Here is a 6,431-nt window from a genome sequence, read left to right on the forward strand (position 1 = left end):
AAAGCAATTCCCACTCGTGGTGGGAACAAGTACTTCATAACGTTCATTGATGATAGTACAAGATATTGCTATGATTACTTACTTAAGAGTAAGGACGAGGCTATTGATAAGTTTATCTTATTTAAAGCCGAAGTTGAGAATCAACTAAATCGAAAAATTAAAAGAGTAAGGAGTGACCGAGGAGGTGAATATGTTTCACCTTTTATTGACTTGTGTGAAAAAGAAGGAATCATACATGAAGTCACGCCTCCTTACTCCCCTCAATCAAATGGCATAGCGGAACGTAAGAACCGAACCTTGAAAGAAATGATGAATGCCATGATGATAAGTTCTGGGGTAAGCCCGGACATGTGGGGAGAAGCAATCTTATCGGCTAATTATGTCTTAAACATGATACCGAATAAGAAGAAAGATTGAACTCCATATGAGTTATGGACAAGAATTAAACCACCATATAAATACTGCAAGTGTGGGGGTGCCTAGCCAAGGTAGTGGTGACTCCACCAAAACGCCTACTAATAGGACCCAAACCGTGGATTGTGTATTTATAGGATATACCCTTCCCGGTGGTGCATATCGATTTCTTGTGCATGATTCCAAGAATCCCGAAATAAACAATGGCACTATAATAGAATCAAAGGATGCATCATGGTTTGAATATAAGTTCCCATGTTTGGATAAAGGAAAACCGAGCTATTCTAGACCGGTTGAGGAAAGTATTCAAAACGAAAGTACTGGAGATGAACCTTGGGAACAATCTGGGATAGAGGAGGTTGAAATCTTTTAAAAGTAAACGACAAAGGACTGAAAAATCCTTTGGCCCTGATTTCCTTACTTACATGGTAGAAGAGGAACCTCAAACATATCAACAAGCGGTGAATTCCGCTGAAGGACCTCAGTGGAGGGAGGCCATCAAATGTGAGATAGATTCTATCTTACAAAATCATACTTGGGAACTAGTGGATCTTCCTCAAGGGTGTAAACCACTAGGATATCGATGGATCTTCAAGAAGAAGATGAAACCTGATGGCACCATCGATAAGTATAAGGCAAGGTTGGTGATCAATGGATATAAACAATGAGAAGGTTTAGATTACTTTGATACATATTCGCCGGTTACGCGAATAACCTCTATAAGGTTGGTGTTTGCCATTGCCGCGCATTAGAAACTTGGAAGTTCACCAAATGGATGTAAAAACAGCTTTCTTGAATGGAAATCTAGAGGAAGAGATTTACATGGAACAACCCGAAGGCTTCATAGCCGTTGGGCAAGAAAAGAAAGTATATAAACTTGTGAAATCCTTGTATGGATTGAAACAAGCTCCTAAACAATGGCACCAAAAGTTTGATCATGTCATGCTTGATGTTGGGTTTAAAATCAATGAATGTGACAAATGTGTGTACGTGAAGGACACATCCGATGGATATGTCATTTGAGTTTATACGTAGATGATATGCTCATTGCTGGAAGTGATGACAAAATCATAACGTCCACTACGAACATGTTAAAAGCAAGATTTGACATGAAGGACATGGGTTTGGCGGATATGATTTTGGGAGTTAAAATCACACGAACCCAAAATGGACTTGTTTTAAGTCAATCCCATTACGTGAGCAAAATTCTTGAGAAGTTTAATGCGAATGACTCTAATGTAGCTAGAACTCCCATTGACACGAGTCAACATCTAGCTAAGAATAGAGGTGAACCCGTTAACCAGTTGGAATACTCAAGAATTATTGGCATCTTGATGTATCTTATGAGTTGCACTAGACCCGACTTAGCATATGCTGTGAGCAAGCTAAGTAGATACACAAGCAACCCAAGTTCAAGTAATTGGAACTATGTGATTCGGTTGCTTCGGTACCTAAGATACACTAGAGAATACGGGTTACATTGTAATAGATATCCTGAAGTTGTCGAAGGACATTGTGATGCAAATTGGATATCTGACACGAATGATTCCAGAGCAACAAGTGGGTATGTATTCACACTTGGAGGTGCTGCTATATCGTGGAAATCATCTAAACAAACGGTTATAGCTAGATCCACGATGGAATCAGAATTCATCGCCCTAGATAAAGCGGGCGAAGAGGTAGAATGGTTACGTCAATTTGTTGAAGATATACCAAGATGGCCTAAGCCGGCATCGGCCATCTGTATACATTGTGATACCAATCGGCAATTGGCAGAGCTCATAGAACAATGTATAATGGTAAGAATAGACATATTAGACGTAGACATAATACGGTACGACAACTAATATCTACTGGAATTATCACTATTGACTACGTGAAGTCAAAGGATAATATTGCGGATCCGCTAACAAAAGGCCTAAGTAGAGAGTTAGTTCAGAAGTCGTCCATGGGAATGGGACTGAAGCCCTTGAAAAATTAAAGTTCATGCGAAGGAAACCTAACTCAACAGACTGGAGATCCCAAGAATTGAGTTCAATAGGAAAACCTAATTGTATGAATTAGTGTGGTCACTGTGGTGGGGGGGGGGGGATAACCCTACAATTTTAAGAGGGAGATTACCACGTAGCAAGGTAACCGTCCTAGTCCATTCATAAAGTGACTAGTGTGAGGCTAAGCATATGGCTTTTAATTATTCGACCAAGGTAGTCATACATGGTGAATCACCTATGTGAGAGAGAAGTGGGGTCGCTTCGAAGGGTGTTATTGGGCACAACACTTAATAGCTCTTGCAGAATCAGGCGCATGTTCATGACCATAACGAACATAACTATGAGGACTTGACTTTGTCAGGGAAAGTCTTGTGTGAAGTGTATTGTCGTCTACACAAACGGCAGACGAGTTCAAAGACATCACTGTCTACTCAGAGCCAGTGGGCTAAGTATACTTCATAAGCAAAGGTTCAAAGGATAACACCTACCTATTGTATGCAAGATTCAACTGCTGAAATCTAATCGGAATAATGTTGTTTCGACCTCCATTCATGTGGGGGATTGTTGGAAGTTTTAAGTAAAGTGTGTGAATGAAGTCTTAATAAGGAATTGGTAAACGTCGTGCATGCCCGCGTGTTCCGCGGACACGAACGCAGCTCCAAAAACCCGAGCCCGCGTGAAACAATTTTGGAATTCAGTTTTGAAATTCAAAATATATTGGCCTGGTCAAGATAATTAATAATCATTATGATAATGATTATTATTTTTGGTTTTCAATTATGCACTAATGACCATTATTTATTTATATATTATTATTCTTTAATGGTCATCAATTAGAATTGATTATGTTAATGGCCATTATTTGAATATTATTATTCTTTAATTGTCATCAGTTGGAAATTGGTGATGGTTATGATTCCTTGGTTATAAAACCATGATGAGTGCATCATTTTGAGAACACCGAAAATACACCAACATACACACTTCTTCTTCTTCCTCTTTGCTACAACAACATTGTTACGGTTTTCGTTTCGGGCAAGTGATCAAGTCCGGCAGTACTACGCTTCTGCTTCGAACCGGAGTACCCTGGGAACAGACCACGAATCTGTTTAAGGGAATTGTGTTAAACACAAGCCCGGTTCACCGTTTCTTGATTATTTCTTTTCTTATTTTCGGATTCTATTATACAAGATTTCCAACATATAAAAGCCCCAATTATAACCCCATAAACCCATTACATCACTAATGAATTCCATAGGCCCAATAGGTCCAACCGGTCACCTACACGTGACGGGCCAATATAATATGGAAATTACCAACAATCACCCCCTAATTTCTGACTCGAAACTAGGAGATCTTCAACACCGAGCAATCTTCTCATCTCGTCAAACTTGATTCTTGCAAGTGCTTTCGTAAGAATGTCACCTCGTTGTTCCTTGCCACTAATATGCTCCACCGCTAACTCCTTCCGCTCCACACATTCCCGTATATTGTGAAATCGGGACTTTATGTGCTTGCTCCGACTATGAAAAACGGGATTTTTAACCAAGGCAATTTCCGATGTGTTATCAATCTTTAACAACACTTCTCGAAATTTCCTTCCGATCAATTCCCGCCAACAATTCACCTAACCATACGGCTTGTCCCGCAGCTGAGCTCGCCGCCATGTATTCCGCCTCGCATGATGAAAGCGCTACGGTGCATTGCTTCTGTGAGCACCAAGAAATCGGGGCTCCCCCATAATAGAACACATGACCGGTAGTGCTTCTTCCATCATCTTCATCAATGTTATGGCTACTATCACTATACCCGATCAACTCCTTTGATCCACCTCGTTTATACCTGATCCCCCATCCAACAGTTCCTTGAATAAACTGAAGAATTTGTTTAATTACTGCCAAGTGAGACTTCTTTGGAGTTTGCATATATCTACTAACCATGCCAACCGAAAACGCCAAATCAGGTCGAGTGTTTAACAAGTAACGAAGACACCCAACCAACTTTCGGTACTCCATTGCATCTGCATCAACATCATCCTCGGATTTAGACAATTTCACATTAGGATCCATGGGTACACTTTTAGGATAACAATCCTCCATCCCAGCTTCTTTCAATAACCTTCTAGCATAAGCACTTTGATGGATTTGAATCTCATTCTCCGACTATGAGACTTCGATTCCAAGATAGTAAGTGAGCATTCCCAAATCAGACATTTCAAACTTCTTGAACATCGCAAGTTTGAATTGATTAATGTGATCGTTGTTCGAACCCGTAACAACCAAATCATCGACATACACGCTGACAATAATAATATCGGTTCCAATCAATCTCCGATAAACTGCTTGTTCATTCGAACACCTCACAAATTTCAAACCCGTGAGAATACCTTCAAGCTTGGTATTCCACGCCCGAGGTGCTTGCCTCAAACCGTATAAAAGCCTTGGTTAGCTTGTAGACCTTGTTTTCCTCCCCGGGTTTAATAAACTCATCTGGTTGAGAAACAAAGACCTCTTCTTGTAGCTCCCCATGTAAAAATGCCGACTTTACATCCAAATGATGTAATTGCCATCCTTCAGTAGCTGCAATGGCAATGAGCATATGTACGGTTTCAAGTCTCGCCACTGGAGCAAAGACCGCGTCAAAATCTACTCCGAGTTGTTGCACGTAACCCCTTGCCACGAGTCTTGCTTTATATTTAGTAATCGAACCATCTGCATTTCTTTTCACCTTGAAAACCCACTTCAATCCGATAGCTTTAGCCCCTCTCGGTAACTCGGTCAACTTCCATATGTCGTTTCGTTTAATGGATTCGAGTTCCGTTTGCATAGCCTTTATCCACTCCGGTTTGGATTTTGCTTCACCAAAATTCCTCGGTTCACCTTCTTCTAACAAAAGAAGTTCAATGTCCTCCACTTCCGAACATAGGACATAATCATTGAACTTAACCGATGCGATCAGAACACGTGTAGATCTTCTTAGGTTACTTTCTGGTTCATTTAGTGCTGCTTTCGCTAAACCATTTGCTGTTGGTGTCGCTAAACTGGATGCTGAGTTATTGGAATTAGCGACCAGTGTCAGAATCTGTCGCTAAAGGTGCTGATGGGCTGTCTGAATTAGCGACAGAAGCTGTCGCTGATGCTGTTGCTGAATTTGGTGACAAAGCTGAATTTTCGTCGCTAATGTTGTTGTTTCCCATAGGCTCGGTTACAACTTTCCCAACTCCAGTATCAATAAACCCGTTCCAGTCAACCAAAAATAAACCCGGTGCAAGCTCCGTTTCTTCATTGTTTCGCATCGAATTAGACCAAACCAGTGTCTTCTTCTCATCAAAAACCACATCACGAGCTATCACAACTTTCTGGGTCTTCGGATCGAACAACCGGTAAGCTTTGGACCCGGTCTCTACTCCGATATGCACTAAAATCCTCGAACGGTCATCGAGCTTTTTCAAGTGAGTGCCCACTATCTTTGCATACGCCACACAACCAAATACTTTTAGATGAGCAATATTCAGTTTCTTTTCTTTTAACATCTCGTATGGCGTCTTCTCCTTTAAGGCACGAGTAGGAATCCGATTCTCAATGTACGTTGCATGTCGGATTGCCTCACCCCATAAGTAATTCGGAACACCCATTGCGTTTAACATACTCCGTGTCATCTCCAATAAGGTTCGGTTCTGTCTTTCAACCACCCTGTTTTGTTGAGGTGTGTATGGTGCCGATAGATGTCTTTGAATGCCTTCCATGTCAGAAGATAGGTTGAACTCATGTGAGGTAAACTCACCACCTCGGTTGGTACGAAGAGTCTTGATCTTTTTCCCAACATAACTTTCAACCAATTCCTTAAACTTCTTGAAAGTTTCAAACGCCTCATCTTTAGCCTTCTACAAATACGTCCAAACAAATCGTGAGTAATCATCGATTAAAACAAAAATGTACCTGTTACCCGCTATTGTTGGAGGGGTAATCGGTCCACACAAATCACCGTGCACAAGTTCTAAGGCTCGAGTCACCCTAAACGCCACTG

At 41.0% G+C, this 6,431-nt stretch overlaps 1 pseudogene; it reads right to left on the reverse strand.

Annotated features, from left to right (window-relative positions):
* Positions 1–3,973: 3,973 nt before the first annotated feature.
* On the reverse strand, positions 3,974–4,474 carry LOC143597473 (secreted RxLR effector protein 161 pseudogene; annotated as a pseudogene).
* Between the last annotated feature and the right edge of the window lie 1,957 nt (positions 4,475–6,431).

Source organism: Bidens hawaiensis, unplaced genomic scaffold, assembly GCF_021521415.1.
Source record: "Bidens hawaiensis isolate Kalapana, Puna unplaced genomic scaffold, B.hawaiensis_p1.1 tig00048346_1, whole genome shotgun sequence".
Classification (NCBI taxonomy): domain Eukaryota; kingdom Viridiplantae; phylum Streptophyta; class Magnoliopsida; order Asterales; family Asteraceae; genus Bidens; species Bidens hawaiensis.